General features: G+C 36.8%; 1 protein-coding gene across 2 annotated transcripts in view; it reads right to left on the minus strand.

Moving 5' to 3' along the window:
• Positions 1-18967, minus strand: part of RELN (reelin) — a 527392-nt gene that overhangs the window by 186356 nt on the left and 322069 nt on the right. The gene's annotated exons all lie outside the window — the stretch shown is intronic.

Here is an 18967-nt window from a genome sequence, read left to right on the forward strand (position 1 = left end):
TTTCTTTAATTGGAGTAAAATTGCTTTACAATGTTGTGTTAGTTTCTGCTGTATAATGAAGTGAATCAGCTATTCAAGGAGAAGCAGCTCTTAATAGTACTGGACCACTGTAAATATCAGGAACCTCTCTCGACTCATACAAGAAAATTTCACACTGGTTCATTGGTCTTTCACCTGCTCCATTTATCCCAATAAAGCCACTCAGCCTACTGCTCCATAAAGCAAGTTAAGGTTATAAATGATGCATATGATGACTCCTTTTAGGCATCCATCTGCTTTAGGGTATTTTTAAAATGAAAAATTAAATTGGAAAAGATCAGATTGTCATGGACTGAAAGAACGTTTTATTCAAGTGAGAAATGAGATTAGTAGTCTTTTTCTCTTATTAGTTGTAAATGATTAACTCTTTTAGATTAATCTAAAGAAATTATTTTCATTGACTTCTACCACTGAGAGGGCTATATGAGATATGATCCAGGCTATACATTTCTTTTTAATCTTTATTTTAAAGTCCAACATATTCAATTTTACTCCAGTCTTTATTTATCCCACTGTAACGGTTGGAAGATAATAAAAGTGAGGTTATTTTCTTTAGAAACCCAAATATTTAAAATCAAAGGCTTGATTTAGTTGGCTCTGAAGAGAAAAAAGCAGAGAGAAATCTGAAAATCATTTTGTAGAAGTCTCATTGCTTTAAATAAATTATCTTGCATTTATTAAAAATTCATAGGAGCTTCTTGTAGCACAAGCTCATTCTTCGTGAATTTGTATGAACACTGGCTCGAGCTTAGTTGGAGGCAAAGTATCCTTGAGGGGATCCCAGAGCTGCATCAACTACTGAGGGACCTCAGAGATGCCCTTTCACCTGCCTGGACTTCAGATTCCCTCTCTGTAAGGTTGCAAAGTTATGGTCTTTTCCAATTACAAAAATGTCATGGTCTCTGACTCTCTCTTAATATAATAATTACATGAAGTAAAATTATAGCACGACCAAATCTTTGCGGCCAGCAGTGGTATTTAAAGAGCTCTATAGTTTTGGCAATCTTGGATGACACCACAATTTCCCTGAAAAGGAGTGTTACTTTTCTATGGTTTAAATTATGTTTTCTCCAAGGAAATGTGGTTCTTTGTGAACTGCATCTGAAGGAATGTCTGCTAGAGGGGAGAACTCTCTGCAACAGAGCAATTTATATTTATCTTTGATGGCTAATTCTAAAAAAAGATCCCTTACATTATTTATTATAAATACATTGGTATCTATTATTTATAATAGAGTGGGGCGAAGTCGGAACACACAAAAAAAGTTTAATAATCAATAAAATGCCTTAAGGCAACTTCATTCCTTAGAGGTAGAAAGGTCACAATAATATTTAATTTATATTTTAAAGTATGTCCTTCTACTTTCTGTGTCAAAAAGAGAGTTCTTTTTGTAAGCAAAAATAATTTAAAGACATTTCTTAGCTGGAAAGCTGATGATCCTCCCTATCAGCTGCTTTGGAATGCTTTGAGAATAAAATTAATTATGTTTGCATTAGCTTATACTTTAATAGTTTTAAGAATGATATGAGAGTATACGTATAACCAATTCACATTGCTGTACACCTGAAACTAACACAACATTGTAAATCAACTATACTCCAATAAAAATTTTTAAAAAAGAATGATACGAGAGAGTAAAACTTAAATGTTCTCACCAAAAAAACCCCAAACAAACAAACAAACAAAAACAGATAAATATGTGAGGTGATGGATATGTTAGTTAACTAGATGGAGGGACTCCTTTTACAATGTGTATGTATATCAAATCACCACAATGTACACTTTAAATATCTTACAACTTTATATGTCAATTGTATCTCAATAAAGCTGAAATTAAGAATATTTTCTTCACAAGCTTAAAAAAAGAATGACGCATATTCTTTGAAGGGCAATCTGGCAGTAACTATCAAAATGAAATTACATACATACATATATATGTATATGTACACATACATGTCTGATTCTCTAATTTTCTTTTAGGAATATCTCTTTCAGAAATACTTTAACAAGTACACAAAAATTTTATTATAATATTCTTTGTCTATCAATAGAGGTTTAGTTAGATAAACTGGTATAGTGCCTTTCTGAAATAATGATATATATTTACTGGCAGAAGAGACATTCATAATATATTGTTAAGTTTTAAAAAAACAAGTTGTGGGACTTCCCTGGTGGCGCAGTGGTTAAGAATCCACCTGCCAATGCAGGGGACACAGGTTCGAGCCCTGGTCCGCGAAGATCCCACATGCCGCGGAGCAACTAAGCCCGTGCACCACAACTACTGAGCCTGCGCTTAGTACAGCCCGCGAGCCACAACTACCAAAGCCCGCGCGCCTAGAGCCTGTGCTCCACAGCAAGAGAAGCCACCGCAATGAGAAGCCTGTGCCGCAACAAAGAGTAGCCCCTGCTCGCCACAACTAGAGAAAGCCCGCGTGCAGCAACGAAGATACAACGCAGTCAAAAATAAATAAATTTATAAAAAAATAAAATAAAATATCAAGTTGAGTATAGTAAGGGAAATGTGACTCTAGTGTTTTTTTTTGTATAGCCAGCAAAATTTCTGAATGATATATGCCAGAATATATGCCTACATTTCAACAGTGTGGAGTGGGATTAGCATTGGAGGACTTTTAGTTTTTACTTTACACATTTTTTTTTTTTTTGCAAAAGGAAAATCATTTTCAGAAAAAAGAAAGGTATTCAATTTATAATTCAGAATGAAAACTTAAATGATCTCATCATAGGTTGATGAAATTACTAAGAATATGAACATAGGCAATAGAGGTCTTACATTTTAATCACTTTTTTCCCTACAAATATTGGCATAAAAGGCTCTAAAGGGTAGTGGAACATTTCACATTATCTATGAAAATTTATTTATATATATTTTTTTGCGGTACGCGGGCCTCTCACTGTTGTGGCCTCTCCGCTGCGGAGCACAGGCTCCGGACGCGCAGGCTCAGCGGCCATGGTTCACGGGCCCAGCCGCTCCGCAGCATGTGGGATCCTCCCGGACCAGGGCACGAACCCGTGTCCCATGCATTGACAGGTGGACTCTCAACCACTGCGCCACCAGGGAAGCCAAAAATTTTTAATTTTATTTCCCAGAACATATTAAACCACCTAAAGTTGGTGACTTTAGGTTTGAACTAAGATATAGAATACAGCCTGGCTATTAAGATCCTACATTTACCAAATTCATAAGGTTTTTTTTATCTACTAGATATTCTCTGAGGTTGAATAAGTTCATTACATCCATAAGGTCTCTCTCTATTTGGGATGAATTCTCTGATATTTAATATGGGATGTGCCATAGGAAAAGACCCTCCACATTCCTTTATATTCATGAGGTTTACCTCTAGCATGAGTCCTGTGAGGTCATTTTGACTAAAGGCTTCTCCACCTTCACTGCATTTATAGGTTTTTCCTCCAGCATGACAGCTTAGGTGAAGGTAAAGGATAAGCTCTATTTGAAGGCTTTCCTGCATGCTGTGCATTTCAAAAATTCTTTTCTTCAATCGGTTCCCCTATATTTCACTCAAATTCAATTTTGCTTTAGGTTTTTATTACATGCATTGTATTTATTTACACTCTTGCTGGAATAACATTAATAAAGAATATTGGCTTCAGAATGGTAGAAAGCACTCAGCTTTCTCACCAATAAGACAGAAATATGACCTAGACTGAGGATGTTTAGAGAAAATGATGTACTGCCTGGCGTACTACAGTTTCAATAAGTGTTAGTTTCCTTTTCTCCCCCTGTAAAATGTAGTACTATTTTTGTTTTAAAATAAGCGAAAGTGGCAATTCAAATGAACTTCTAAATTATAATGAGTATTTTTATTTTTTTCACACTAGAATTAGCAGAGCAGCAATCTTAGACAATGTTGTAGTACAATATGCAAAGGGTAATTGCTTAAACAATTTAAGCAAGGGGATGCTTAGCTGAAAGAAAAACTGTACTTTCTATCCGTGGGTTTTTTTTACAATTTAAGATTTCGGCTACAAATCTATCGGGGTGCTTAAATTTATTACTTATGTGATCTAAATGGTCAAGTGGGTTTTACTTTAATAGTAATGAACATGCCTGTAAAAAAAAAAAAGACCCACTTAATACAGTGTTAACTCAGTCTGTCAGTCTATCTTAAATTCACTTACCCTGAATTAGAAGCTTAAATAAAATGCCAGAGGTAACATAATTCTTCTGGGTAGGATAGAGGGAAGAACTGTAGAAAATAGCAAGAAGATGCTCAAACTGTTCTGAAGAGTTCTATGTAATTTTAAAGCCAATTTTTAATAAAAGCATCAACTGACATTGAAGGGGCTATAATGGAGATTGTTCTTGTTGGTCTATATGCAGTTTTGGTTTTCAAGGTATATGTAACATTCTTTGGAACTATCTCCTCAGAACAAGGAAGCCAATATAAATTTGTTTTATTGAGTTTATATTGCTTTTTCCTTGGTTTTATTCCAGTGGATAGCATTGAAATTCAAGAAAGGCATTTTGAGTCAGTTTCAGGACTGACCCTCTTTTCTAAGCAATGCAATTAAAAAACATAACTAATAACTTGTATTTTGGTCTCTTTATAGTAAATCACCTATCAGAGATTAAGTCATGGCTGACCTGAGGAAAACATTATCTGTGCTCAAATTTTTTTCTATAATCTTACATGAGCTGTTTTAAAATATATTTCTTGAAAGAGCTTCTTCAGAACAAATTTATAAAGCAGTTAATAGGGTGTGACGGTAGCAGAGCAGGATTGTTAGGACCGGAGGTTGGAGAGAACTGGAAATAGTCAGGTCAGAAGTCCAGAGACTAATCTCTCTGACCATTTGATAAGTCCTGTTCGCCCTCTGGCATCTTTTGCTGGCACGTGGGAGAATTCTGGTACGTCTTGCTGGTACGTGGGAGAATTCTGGGTATTCCATCTATTTGTTTTCTAGTATGATAGCAATATTCTCATTATTGGAAAATTGGAAAATAGAAAGAGTAGAAGAAAAAAATCACCCATAACCATACTACCCCAGAGACAAGAACAATTTATATTTTACTATATTTATTTCTAATATTTTATATGTATATTTCCAAGTGGTCATGATAATATTATACAGATGGTTTTGTATTTTGCCCTTTTTCATTTACATTAGTAATATACACATTTCCAGGTTACTATTAACTCTTTATAAATGTGTCACATAATATTTTATTACATATATGCCAAACTAGTCATTATGTCATTGTCATGTTTCAAAATACAAAGCTAAATAATTATACTACTTAGCATACTTTATGGGGCTGAGGAATAAATTCTCAATTTCCTAATGCTCCTGAATATGTTCTAGATAACCCTGAGCTATGTTTTGTGAGGGGTCAGAGTTCTGCTTTTCCTTCGTATACACTCCTACATATTCAGGACTGCCTTGTGGTCAGTGTGCAGCAGGTGAACTACTGAGGAAAGACTATAGAAAATGAAACATGCTGAAGAAGTGGGCATCTGAACATTTCAGTGCCAGCAGCCTCCTCTAAAGCCTTCTACGGAAAAATCCTATCACGGGCTAGTGTTATGCCAAGCTGTGAGGAATTAAATCACTTTGGGAGGATTCAGATTTCACTCTCTTCTTTCTGTGACTTCAGTAAAGAGTGTCCTCTCTTGAAGAGGGAATGAGTTGCTGTATTCTGGATGCTCACATGGACAGCTGGTTTGGAGAGGGGAAGGGGTTATTAACGAACTCAAGAATGGCAGTGCCAAAAACAAAGATGTACACATGCTGCAAATTACAGAACGGTTTAAAATTTCTATGAAGGAATTCCAGAACAATTTTAGCATACCTAATCATATGAACTTATTCTTTTATTATTTGAAAATTTACTATGTTTCAAAACAGAAAAACAATCTGTGTAAACAGAAAGTAATTTTAGAACCCACATCAAAAGCAAACCAGAACAAGAAGTCTTTTTTTTTTTTGCGGTATGCGGGCCTCCCACTGTTGTGGCCTCCCCTGCTGCGGAGCAACAGGCTCCGGACGCGCAGGCCCAGCGGCCACGGCCCACGGGCCCAGCCGCTCCGCGGCACGCGGGATCCTCCCGGACCGGGGCACGAACCCGTGTCCCCCACATCGGCAGGCGGACTCTCAACCACTGCGCCACCAGGGAAGCCCAAGAAGTCTTTTAACAGCTTGCAACAAGTTTACTCTGATCCACTTTAGCACTTCCATGGTTTTAAAATATATCCAATTATCATTTTAACTAATACTGTCTTTTTAAAAATGACATTTCATTGGTTTATTTAGAGAATCCAATATAGGTTTCGCTGGACTATTCAACTTTGTGTTTCTTTCATATCTTATTAGTTACTATGAATATAATTTTTCTTTGAGTACCACTTTGGTCATATCCCGTTACCGATAATAAGCATAGTTGGAATAACAACCAATTTTTAAGTCTTCTGATTGCTTATTATATGTCATGCATTGTGCAAAGTGTTCTTCATATACTGTTGCATAGGAAATTGAGTCATTTGTGGTGATGTGGATGGACATAGAGTCTGTCATACAGAGTGAAGTAAGTCAGAAGGAAAAAAACAAACACCGTATATTAATGCATGTATATGGAATCTAGAAAAATGGTACTGATGAACCTAGTGACAAGGCAGGAATACTGACACAGATGTAGAGAACAGACTTGTGGACACAGTGGCGTAAGGGGAGGGTGGGACGAATTGAGAGAGTAGCACTGACATATACACGCTACTATGTGTAAAATAGATAGTTAGTGGGAAGCTGCTGTATAGCACAGTGAAATCACCTCGGTGCTTTGTGACGACCTAGAGGGGTGAGATGGGGAGGGTGGAAGGGAGGCCCAAGAGGGAGGGGATATAGGTATACAGACAGCTGATGCACTGTGTTGTACAGCAGAAACTAACACAACATTGTAAAGCAATAATAATCTAATAAAGATGTAAAAAAAAAAAAGCCACACACACAAAAATACTTCTTTTTAGCCCTTTAAATGCTTAAATCTGAATTCTACTTTATCGGATTTGAATATCTGAAATTAATATGCCTCCTTGCTTCTTTTGCTGCATTTATCTGGTATATTAGTTTCTCTTCTTTGACTTTCAACTTCTTGTGTTGTTCTAGTTTGAGTCTCTCATAAATAGCAAACATATAGCTGATTTTTAAAAAACCTACTGTGAAAACCTCACTTAATAAATGAATATATCTCACTCAAATTTATTGTGCACTGATATGTTCAGATAGTACTGATATGTTCCTGCCAAATTGTTTTCTGTTTTCTATTTACCCTGTTTTTTATTGTTTATTTTTTGTCACTTTCCTGGCATTTGTTGGACTAAGTACTCTGTTTTATGTTAACCTAATGCTTTAGAAGTTATGTAGCCTATAAATTGCAAATTTCTTTTTTTTTGAACTTTTGTATTCTATTTAACTTATTTTTTTATACAGCAGGTTCTTATTAGTTATCCATTTTATACATGTTAGTGTACATATGTTAATCCCAATCTCCCAATTCATGACACAAACACTTTCCCCGCTTGGTGTCCATACATTTGTTCTCTACATCTGTGTCTCTATTTCTCCCCTGCAAACCAGTTCATCTGTACCATTTTTCAAGGTTCCACATATATGTGTTAAAATATGATATTTGTTTTTCTCTTTCTGACTTACTTCACTCTGTATGACAGTCTCTAGATCCATCCACGTCTCTACAAATGACCCAATTTCATTCCTTTTTATGCCTGAGTAATAGTCCATTGTATATATGTACCACATCTTCTTTATCCATGCATCTGTCAATGGGCATTTAGTTGCTTCCATGACCTGGCTATTGTAAATAGTGCTGCAAAGAACATTGGGGTGCATGTGTCTTTTTGAATTATGGTTTTCTCCAGATATATGCCTAGCAGTGGGATTGCTGAGTCATATGGTAATGCTATTTTTATTTTTTTAAGGAACCTCCATACTGTTCTCCATAGTGGCTGTATCAATTTACATTCCCACCAACAGTGTAAGAGGGTTCCCTTTATTCCACACCCTCTCCAGCATTTGTTCTTTGTAGATTTTCTGATGATGCCCATTCTAACTGGTGTGAGGTCATACCTCATTGTAGTTTTGACTTGCATTTCTCTAATAATTAGTGATGTTGAGCAGCTTTTCATGTGCTTCGTAGCCATCTGTATGTCTTCTTTGGAGAGATGTCTGTTTAGGTCTTCTGCCCATTTTTGGATTGGGTTGTTTGTTTTTTTAATATTGAGCTGCATGAGCTGTTTATATATTTTGGAGATTAATCCTTTGTCCATTGATTCGTTTGCAAATATTTTCTCCCATTCTGAGGGTTATCTTTTCATCTTGTTTATAGTTTCCTTTGCTTTGCAAAAGTTTTAAGTTTCATTAGGTCCCATTTATTTTTTTTTGTTTTTATTTCCATTACTCTAGGAGGTGGATCAAAACAGATTTGCTGTGATTTATGTCAAAGAGTGTTCTTTCTATGTTTTCCTCTAAGAGTTTTATAGTGTCCGGTCTTACATTTAGGTCTCTAATCCATTTTGAGTTTATTTTTGTGTATGGTGTTAGGAAGTGTTCTAATTTCATTCTTTTACATGTAGTTGTCCAGTTTCCCCAGCACCACTTATTGAAGAGACTGTCTTTTCTTCATTGTATATCCTTGCCTCCTTTGTCACAGATTAGTTGACCGTAGGTGCGTGGGTTTATCTCTGGGCTTTCTATCCTGTTCCATTGATCTATATTTCTGTTTTTGTGCTGGTACCATATTGTCTTGATTACTGTAGCTTTGCAGTATAGTCTGATGTCAGGGAGTCTGGTTCCTCCACCTTCGTTTTTTTCCCTCAAGACTGCTTTAGCTATTCGGGGTCTTTTGTGTCTCCATACAAATTTTAAGATTTTTTTGTTCTAGTTCTGTGAAAAATGCCACTGGTAATTTGATAGGGACATTGCTCTGCCTAGTATAGTCATTTTCACAATGTTGATTATTCCAATCCAAGAACATGGTATATCTCTCCATCTGTTTGTGTCATCTTTGACTTCTTTCATCAGTGTCTTATACTTTTCTGAGTAGAGGTCTTTTGTCTCCCTTGGTAGGTTTATTCCTAGGTATTTTATTCTTTTTGTTGCAGTGGTAAATGGGAGTGTTTCCTTCATTTCTCTTTCAGATTTTTCATCTTTAGTGTATAGGAATGCAAGAGATTTCTGTGCATTAATTTTGTATCCTGAAACTTTACCAAATTCATTGATTAGCTCTAGTAGTTTTCTGGTGGCATCTTTATGATTCTCTATGTATAGTATCATGTCATCTGCAAACAGTGACAATTTTACTTCTTCTTTTCCAGTATGTATTCCTTTTATTTCTTTGTCTTCTCTGATTGTCGTGGCTAGGACCTCCAAAACTATGTTGAATAATAGTGGCGAGAGTGGACATCCTTGTCTTGTTCCTGACCTTAGAGGAAATGCTTTCAGTTTTTCACCATTGAGAATGATGTTTCCTGTGGGTTTGTCACATATGGCCTTTATTATGTTGAGGTAGCTTCCCCCTATGCCCACTTTCTGGAGAATTTTTATCATAAATGGGTGTTGAATTTTGTCAAAAGCTTTTTCTGCATCTATTGAGATGATCATACGGTTTTTATTCTTCAATTTGTTAATATGGTGTATCACATTGATTGATTTGTGTATATTGAAGAATCCTTGCATCCCTGGGATAAATCCCACTTGATCATAGTGTATGATCCTTTTAATGTGTTGTTGGATTTTGTTTGCTAGTATTCTGTTGAGGATTTCTGCATCTATATTCATCAGTGATAGGGGTCTGTAATTTTCTTTTTTTATAGCATCTTTGTCTGGTTTTGGTATCAGGGTGATGGTGGCCTCATAGAATGAGTTTGGGAGTGTTCCTTCCTCCGCAACTTTTTTGGAAGAGTTTGAGAAGGGTGAGTGTTAGCTCTTCTCTAAATGTTTGATAGAATTCACCTGTGAAGCCATCTGGTCTTGGACTTTTGTTTGTTGGAAGATTTTTAATCACAGTTTCAATTTCATTACTTGTGATTGGTCTGTTCATATTTTCTATTTCTTCCTGTTTCAGTCTTGGAAGCGTATACCTTACTAAAGATTTGTCCATTTATTCCATGTTGTCCATTTTATTGGCATAGACTTCCTTATAGTAGTTTCTTAGAATGCTTTGTATTTCTGCGGTGTCTGTTGTAACTTCTCATTTTCATTTCTAATTTTATTGATTTGAGTCCCCTCCGTCTTTTTCTTGATGAGTCTGGCTAATGGTTTATCAATTTTGTTTATCTTCTCAAAGAACCAGCTTTTAGTTTTATTGATCTCTGCTATTATTTTCTTTGTTTCTATTTCACTTATTTCTGCTTTGATCTTTACGATTTCTTTCCTTCTGCTAACTTTGGGTTTTGTTTGTTCTTCTTTCTCTAGTTCCTTTAGGTGTAATGTTAGATTGTTTATTTGAGATGTTTCTTGTTTCTTAATGTAGGCTTCTATTGCCATAAACTTCCCTCTTAGATCTGCTTTTGCTGCATCCCATAGGTTTTGCATTGTCGCGTTTTCATTGTAATCTGTCTCTAGGTATTTTTTGATTTCCTCTTTGATTTCTTCAGTGATCTCTTGGTTATTTACTAACGTATTGTTTAGCCTCCATGTGTTTGTGTTTTTTACATTTTTCCCCTGTAACTGATTTCTAATCTCATAGCATTGTGGTCAGAAAAGATGCTTGGTATGATTTCAATTTTCTTAAATTTACTGAAGCTTTATTTGTGACCCAAGATGTGATCTATCCTGGAGAATGTTCCATATGCACCTGAGAAGAAAGTGTAATCTGCTGGTTTTGGATGGAATGTCCTATAAACATCAGTTAAATCTATCTGGTCTATTGTGTCATTTAAAGCTTGTGTTTCCTTATTAGTTTTCTGTCTGGATGATTTGTCCGTTGGTGTAAGTGAGGTGTTAAAGTCCCCCACCTTTATTGTGTTACTGTCTATTTCCTTTTATAGCTGTTCGTATTTGCCTTATGTATTGAGGTGCTCCTATGATGGGTGCATGTATATTTATAATTGTTATGTCTTCTTCTTGGATTGATCCCTTGATCATTATGTAGTGTCCTTCCTTGTCTCTTGTAACCTTCTTTATTTTAAAGTCTCTTTTATCTTATATGAGTATTGCTACTCCAGCTTTCTTTTGATTTCCATTTGCATGAAATATCTTTTTCCATCCCCTCGGTTTCAGTCTGTATGCGTCCCTAGGTGTAAAGTGGGTCTCTTGTAGACAGCATATATATATATATATGGTCTTGTTTTTGTATCTATTCAGTAAGCCTGTGTTTTTGGGTTGGAGCATTTAATCCATTCACATTTAAGGTAATTATCGATATGTATGTTCCTATTACTATTTTCTTAATTGTTATGGGTTTGTTTTTGTAGGTCCTTTTCTTCTCTTGTCTCCCTCTTAGAGAAGTTCCTTTAGCATTTGTTGTAGAGCTGGTTTGGTGGTGCTGAATTTTGTTAGCTTTTGCTTGTCTGTAAAGCTTTTGATTTCTCTGTCAAATCTGAATGAGATCCTTGCCTGGTAGAGTAATCTTGTTTGTAGGTTCTTCCCTTTCATCATTTTAAATATATCATGCCACTCCCTTCTGGCTTGTAGAGTTTCTGCTGGGAAATCAGCTGTTAACCTTATGGGAGTTTCCTTGTATCTTATTTGTCATTTTTCCCTTGTTGCTTTCAGTAATTTTTCTTTGTTTTTAATTTTGTCAGTTTGATTACTATGTGTCTCGGTGTGTTTCCCCTTGGGTTTATCCTGCCTGGGACTCTCTGCGCTTCCTGGACTTGGGTGGCTATTTCCTTTCCCATGTTAGGGAAGTTTTTGACTATTATCTCTTCAAATATTTTCTCCAGTCCTTTCTCTCTCTCTTCTCCTCTGGGACCCCTGTAATGCGAATGCTGTTGCATTTAATGTCCCAGATGTCTCTCAGGCTGTCTTCATTTCTTTTCATTCTTTTTTCTTTATTCTGTTCCATGGCAGTGAATTCCACCATTCTGTCTTCCAGGTCACTTATCCGTTCTTCTGCCTCAGTTATTCTGCTATTGATTCCTTCTAGTGTATTTTTCATTTCAGTTATTGTATTGTTCATCTGTGTTTGCTTCTCCTTTAATTCTTCTAGGTGTTTGTTCTTTAATTCCTGCATCTTCTCCATCTTTGCCTCCATTCTTTTTCCGAGGTCCTGGATTATCTTCACTATCATTACTCTGAATTCCTTTTCTGGAAGGTTTCCTATCTCCACTTCATTTAGTTGTTTTTCTGAGGTTTTATCTTGTTCTATCATCTGGTACATCCCTCTGCCTTTTCATCTTGTCTATCTTTCTGTGAATGTGGTTGTTTTCCACAGGCTGCAGGATTGTAGTTCTTCTTGCTTCTGCTGTCTGTCCTCTGGTCTAATCTATTTTCTTTAGCACACATATTTACCCTTAAAGTTTTCTATTAACATTAAGAGTTACCCAAGATCTATATCCTCACTCCAAGCAAGTTAAGAACTTTGGCAGTATTTTAATTCCTTCTTCTTCTCTTCTTGTCAGTCTCCCTCTGTACCTCTCATATTGAGGTCATCTGGGCTTTAATTCCAATTTTTTATTAAAAATTTTCAATAATCAATACTTTTTTCAGTCTGAACTACAAGCTTTACTTTTTTCCTTGCTCACCCCTCTTTCTTGAATCTATCATATTTCTCTTGGATTTATTTCCAGGTATACATCTTCTAGTAATTCTTTCAGAGAGCATTCAGGAGTAGTAAACTTTCTGAACCCTGTGTGTCTGAAAATTTTTATTTTTCCCCAACACTTGAATGATATTTGACTGGAGGGGAATGTTATGTTCCAAATAATTTTCTCTCATAACATTAAGATAACTGCCTCATTTTATAAAATTATGCTTAGTGTTACTAAGGAAAGTATTATACAGTGAATCTCATCTAGAAGCTTTTAGCATTTCCTCTTTTTTCTGCATTCTAAAGTTTCTCCCTGATGGTCTAGGACTGGATATTTTTCCATCCACCTTGCTAAACATTTTCATTCATAGGAACTATGTCTTTTTCTTTCTTCTTCTTTTTTAAGTCTCGGGAACTTGTCTTCAATTATATTTCTGAATATTTCATTCCACATATTCCCTCTGACCCTTCCTCCTTTTGGAATTCCTATTATTTCTAATGTTAGAAGTGCCAATCTCCCCTGTACACTTTACATTTCTTTTTCTTACATCCAATAACCCTAAGTTTTGGAAAGATTTCAAGACTCAAATTTCCAGCTCATTAATTTGTTCTTCAGCTATGCTAATGCTCATATTCAGAGGGAAAAAATCCATTAAATTTGTTTCAACAATCATATATTTTCATTTCTCACATCTCTATTTTTTCCTCACAAAATCTGTTTTAATTTCACAAATGCTGTATGCTCTCTTATCTCTCTGAGGGTATCAATTATACTTCTTATAAAATCTCCATTTGTTTATTCTGCTACTTCTATTTTCTCAGCTCTTAGTTCTCTAGTTTGATGAATTTTTTTTAATGGAGTGGATTTTCCTCAGATTTGATGATTCTAGACCATTTGCTTAGATTTGTATCTGCTATTCTTCCTTAGTTTTGGTGTAAAAATGCCCACCAATGGGAGCAGATGTGCCCTTGGGTGGGGGGTACCATAGGGGTCCTGGAGGTTTCCAGTTTCCTGGCATTGCCCTGCTTCTCCATTCCAAGTGTCCACATTCATTGTCTGTTCCTAGGGGCAGACATGCCTGCACAGAAGTGTGTGTAGTCAAAGACTCACCTACTTAGCAATCCCGACAGCAGGACTCCAGAGACCCATCTGATTCCTGTGTCCAGTACCTAGGACCCTTTTGTAGTGTGTCATTCAATATATGTTTTGGATTATAGTTTCCTCCTTCCATCAGATCCTTTTCTCCTCTCTCTTTCTCTATTTTTTTTCCTTCTTTTGTGCAACACTTCATAATTCCTGACTCAATTAGGGCACACTCTGTTGTCATTATAGATTCATTTGCTTGTTTTCTGTAGTTTCCAAGGATTTGGGGCAGGTGGGGAAGACTAGAGCATGCTGTGTTGATTCAATAGTCTAATATTCAATTATACAGCCATAAAAAATGAGATAATGCCATTTGCAGCAACATGGATGTACCTAGAGATTATTACACTAAGCGAAATAAGTCATAGACAAATGTCATATGATATAACTTATATGTGGAAGTTAAAAAAATGATACAAATGAACTTATTTACAAAACAGAAATAGACTCACAGACATAGAAAACAAACTTACGGTTACCAAAGGGGAAAGGTGGGGAGGGATAAATTAGGAGTTTGGGATTAGCAGTTACAAAATACTATATATAGAGACTTCCCTGGTGGTCCAGTGGTTGAGACTTTGCCTGCCAGTGCAGGGAGTGTGGGTTCAATCCCTAGTCGGGGAGCTAAGATCCCACATGCCTTGTGGCCAAAAAACCAAACCATAAAACAAAAACAATATTGTAACAAATTCAATAAAGACTTTAAAAATGGTCCACATCAAAAAAATCTTTAAAAAAATACTATATATAGAATAGATAAACAATAAGGTCCTACTGTATAGCAGAGGGAACTATATTCAGTATCTTGTAATAACCAATAATGGAAAAGAATCTGGAAAAAGAAAAAGAAAAAAAAAAGGATCTGAAAAAAGAATATGTATATATATATGTATAACTGAATCACTTTGCTGTACACCTGAACCTAATACAACATTGTAAATCAACTACACTTCAAAAAAATAGTTTAATATTCATTACATGTGTGGAGCTTCTCTAACATGAATACTTTGGTGACAGCAAAAAAACAGATATTTTTTAAAGTTATCTGAATAGTTAAAAACATACAATGTTTTCATTTGGGATGAAAGACAAGTATACAAATTCCATATTCTAGTAATGTGTTTTTCTACAAAGCCCCCTCCCACCCAAAGACAGCCTCAGATGGGTGAGATATGGTAGTTGCTAACTAAATGATGTTTGTGAGGTTAAGCCAAAGTTCAGAAAGGCTCACATAAATTAACAGTGTATCTATTTAAGTTTCTCTCTTGCTGAAGTAACAGATGTGTCTTTAGGAAAAAGAAAAGAAACTTTAAAATCCCACGTAAAATAAGCCTATCAACATACAGCTTTATGATGTAAAAGGCAAACAGCTTTTGCATCCTTGTGATCTGAGATCAAATAATTTGACTCAAATGGAAAGAAAACAGGAATATTTGGAAAGTGGTTTCCAAAAAAGTCATAATGACACTGGCTTTTTTTTCTTGCCATTCATATGAAATGTTTTGAAGCTATTATTAGAGAGGACTGCATATTCTTTTTTCTCTCTCATAATTCTTTTTTTTTTTTTGGTACGCGGGCCTCTCACTGCTGTGGCCTCTCCCATTGCGGAGCACAGGCTCCGGACGTGCAGGCTCAGCGGCTGTGGCTCACGGGCCTAGCCGCTCCGTGGCATGTGGGATCTTCCCAGACCGGGGCACGAACCCCTCTCCCCTGTATCGTCAGGCGGACTCTCAACCACTGCGCCACCAAAGAAGCCCTCTCTCATAATTCTTATGGGAGAAAAATATAGTTAAACGAGATGAAAATATTATATCCATATTAATAATTTAATTTCTCTGTCTTAAAAGAAAGTGACCTCAAAGCTACAATCCAATCAATTTAATTGGTCACTCTTGAATAGAGTGGGGGTTTACCACCTACGTTTTATGTCTATTTTAGCATGTGAGCTTTTGATGATAAATTCTGTGGGTGGTGATGGCTGAGGGGAGGAATGAGACAAATATTCAGTAAATCCGGCTGATAAAACACAACAAGAATTTCACTACCAAGTTCCTAATCTGTGTTTCTTTGTCAGCTCGTACCCTAGGTAAAAATGCTTCATGTTAATTTGATTGTGACAGGATTTTTTCCCTGGAGCTTTGATTATAAATTATTATAACAGCTTTCTTTCTCAGATCAATAAAGCATCGTTTGGGAATGCGTGGATGTGGAGAGGGGGCACACACACACACATTCACATACAACGCTATGGATTAAAGCAGCATTTTACCATCATCCCCAGAGAAAACACTAGTCTCATTATCCTTTTATACCTTTTTAAATAATATAACGCCAATGTGGATAAATGGTTCACCAGATGAGAGCACAAATGAGGTAGTTCTGAGAGGGGCGGTGTGGTCTGATATCCTAGGGGAAAAGCTACAAATAAACCTAAGGTGTGGTTGCTAGAATAATTAAGCTGCTTTTAGAATTAAGGTGAATTAATTGTGTTCTAATTAGAGTGGCACAGGTGCTTTTGTCGAGCACATTATTCTACGTTATTGGAACAGAAATCTGCTGACAATGTCACAGCCTGAAAGTATCGGCCTCTTATCTGTGACCAAAACCTGATATATCTCAGTACTGAGAAGTGGCCAAAGAAACCACCTGAGTCACTGAGCGAATGGAATTTGCTCTGATGTTCCTCTGTATCTGTGCTGAATTTAGCTCTTTTTTTTAAGCATAAATACTTTTAGTTCATTTTGTTTGTTTTGGGAGATGAATATTTTGGTTTAGCCACAAATTCTCACATCAGTAGTGCTCTGAGATAGCAGAATGTCTGATCTGTTAATTGGAATATATTTTTTGCCAGCTATTTTTCTGGATTAGTACATTAATTTTCTAAAATGTGCGTGGTTTCTTCTAATATCAAATCTATTCCTTTCTAAGCTTAATTCATAAAGGTTTTTTTGTGTGTGTTTGTACTAAGTCTCCACTAATGTTAGTAGCAGAGAGCTGTATGGACCATTAATCCATCCAGTAAGCATTCTTTTGTTCTTTTATAGATGATTTTTGATAATACAGCAAGCTAAAACAAAGAAGAGGGCATTCTAGGAGAGGGAATATGTGGATATGAAGGCCATAGGTAAAAATAAATTGTATCTCTTCCCAAAAGAATAAGAGGACATTAGGACTTCGAGGACAGAGATAACTTGGTAACTAGCTAGCCAGCTAACTACATAAATAACAGGAAAGGGTTTACGCATGTATCAGAATGGTACCACTGGAGACTTGTGTTTCTCTCTCTGCTTTAGTGGGATGGAGACTGGATATCTGGACAACACTGTGGCATCATTTGTGTTCCTAGAGGATGTAGGTCTCACTGAAGAAAATGACCTACAACTGCTGCATAGGTGGTATTAGCTTGGAGAGGTGAAGGACTGGAGGTCACGAGTCTCTGGTGCTTCAAAATTTGGGACCCTCTCATAGGCAGTTAAGCTCCATCATCAGGAAAGGGATTTGAATTGGTCTTTTATATCAGGGGTCAGAAAGAAAGAACTGATATGGTGATGTAAAGCTGGTGATGGATCTTTTATCTCTAGAAGGTAGGTAAAGAAGACTTGGCATGCATTGTCAAAGTTCTAGACCCCATCAAAGCCCATGGGTCTCTGAGGGGAGTGGAATGAGCCCTATGTAGTACAAGAGCTACAAATGAAAGCAGCCAGGTTCCTGGGGAGATCCTGGACACAAGAAAGAGGAACAATGGTTGCTGGTCCCTCAAGGAGACACCACAGCCACACTGGACATGGGACTTCAAGAGTGACAGGAACCTTGAAAGAGAAGGTTCTGTGGACTGAAGGGCTTGAGCATCACTGCTAGGCTTGGAAAGGTCAATAGTGCACCCTTGAGGGGGTGGGGTCCCTCAAAGTGTCAGTCTCCTTCAGAGGCTTCCCACAGCTGGACTTCCCTGAGGTGGGGAAGAGCAGGGCTGGGTCAGCTGCTGTAGAAATCTAGCTTTCAACAGTGAGAGACCCTGATGTGGCAGCAGAAGGTCAAGCAGCAGTAGCAGTGGCTTAGGCTGCTGGTCAGGTTTCCCTTTTATTGGGTCCAAATGCAGTTTCTGGGCAATGCATAGGAAGTGGGGAACCCAAGAGGTCATCAATAGTGGCCTTCTTGTCCCTCTGACACTTAGAATCCCATCCAATTTTGATTGAATTTGTTGAGATCAGAGGGATGTGACTACCTCAAATGTTGTGTTCTGGGAAAGTTCCTCGTAGTTAAGCAGTAAATTATTGCTATTTCATATCCATCATGAAATTACACTTTATGTTAATTTCATTCATCTTCATCATAGTCTTAGAAAACATACACTAAACAGCAGTAAGGACCTGGTGTTATGATTACAAGTGTATACTGCAAAAAAAAAAAAAAAAAAAAGCCAGGTGCAAACCAGAGAATTTCTAGAATTTCTTTCCAATTCATACTACCTTATGAATTGTTTCTCTGAACCTATTAATTTTTTTCAACTTGAATTTCTGAAAGTGCTACTCAATTAATAGGAAATATCTTAGGGCCACTGGACCCAGAAGAAGTCACATAGTTCAGAATGGCCAGAAAATACTACCACCAAACCATCCTCATTGTTTCAACCTCAACCCCATATTCTTTCTTTAAATATCTCTCAGGGGCTTCCCTGGTGGTCCAGTGGTTAAGAATCCCCCTTCCAATGCAGGGGACGCAGGTTTGATCCCTGGTCAGGGAATTAAGATTCCCACGTGCTGCAGGGCAACTAAGCCCACACGCCACAACTAGAGAACCTGCACACTACAACTAGAGAGCCCATGTGCCACAACTACAGAGCCCACGTGCTCTGGAGCCCACACACCACAACTAAGAGAAGCCCACACACCTCAACTAAGACCCAACACAGCCAAAAATTAAAAAATTTAAAAATATTTTTAAAAAATCTCTCAAAGATTAAATTTTATCCCCTAAATCAATTTTTACAGATCACAGCCACACTCCACTGAAAATCAGGTAACAGCATCTATAAATCTCAGACC

This window comes from Delphinapterus leucas, chromosome 9, assembly GCF_059928025.1.
Source record: "Delphinapterus leucas isolate spDelLeu-1000000601 "Yukka" chromosome 9, BTC_Dleu_Yukka2, whole genome shotgun sequence".
Lineage (NCBI taxonomy): Eukaryota > Metazoa > Chordata > Mammalia > Artiodactyla > Monodontidae > Delphinapterus > Delphinapterus leucas.